This window comes from Eleutherodactylus coqui, chromosome 13 (assembly GCF_035609145.1).
Source record: "Eleutherodactylus coqui strain aEleCoq1 chromosome 13, aEleCoq1.hap1, whole genome shotgun sequence".
Taxonomy (NCBI): Eukaryota; Metazoa; Chordata; class Amphibia; order Anura; family Eleutherodactylidae; genus Eleutherodactylus; species Eleutherodactylus coqui.
In genome coordinates this window covers 102,700,362-102,701,660 of record NC_089849.1, presented here as the reverse complement: position 1 = coordinate 102,701,660, position 1,299 = coordinate 102,700,362, and positions in this window count along the sequence as shown.

Here is a 1,299-nt window from a genome sequence, read left to right as displayed (position 1 = left end):
TTGTTCCCTTTTGGCTTGGCAATTTCCAGACCCAATAGAACATGGACAATTAGAACTACTGAAGACCTTCTGCATGTCCTGACTAAATTGGATCTAGGTCACATTCAAATTCCAGACTGGACTACTGCTGAAAATCTCTTAAGCCTGCCCGATCTTCCATCTTGTGAGACTTGGTCATCGGTGACACCACGCAAACCAAAGAAGCCTCGTACTCAAGATCTGGACTCATTTAAATCCCCTAGGAGAGGTTCACCTAGGGATAATACCTGAACATTATGCCTCCTGATTAAGAGGCGCTATTTAGGAATGTCACCCGTTTCTATCTCATGGCCTTGTTTCTTTCTTCATATATGTTTATTCATGTCTGTTTCTTTCTAAGAATTTTTTTTACAGATAGCAGACTGCGCCGGGATCCGTGGATTTTCTATGTCTCTCCACACCCTCGCAACTTCTTAATCTTTGTTTGTTTACCTGGTTCCAGATAGGACCTCGTCCACACAATCTGGTCCAGCAGCGTAAGGTCATAATGTGTTTGCTTACCCCTTTCCAATCCAATTTGTATCCTAGTTTTCCTAGGGGGCTTACTCTTTTTCTGCTGTTATACAACGGCGCTATATGCTGGCTAAAGCCAGTACTGCATGAGGTGTCACGTTAGATAGGCTCTGACAGCAGAGAGGCTGGCAATATACACTAAGAGAACCACAATTGAAGTCTTCAAACATCTGAGCTGTACAGCCTTAAATCAAAATGTCTTTAGACGTCAGACAGGGGATTGTAAGGGGTTAATAATATTGGCCCAAGAAATGCCAGTTATATAAGTTTTGTATTTTTCTTTTTTGTGTTTTGAATTTTTCTGACATCAGTTCTGCAGATGTTTTTTACTTAAATGATGCATCCCATAATTCTGTCTATGGCTAATCTACACCTTGCTTCATTCAATGTAAAGGGTATTAACATTCCACAAAAAAGGTCCCAGATATTGCATTACTTAGACAAACATGGTGTGGATATCGTCTTTTTTCAAGAGACGCATTTTTAAAAAGAAAAAAACTACCCCCCTGATACCAAAAATAAAGTTTTCACTAAATGGTTTAATGCCTCTACGCCATTGAAAAGGCATAGAGAAGTAGCTATAAGTTTAAATAAAAGGGTTTCATTTCAAATGTTTAACGCTTTGCTGATCCCGAGGGAAGATATATTTTCATTAAGGGTACAATCGATGATAGATCATTCACTTTGGCTAATGTATATGCCCCTAACTCTCATCAAGATTCATTTTTTTACTAAAGTCTCTAATTT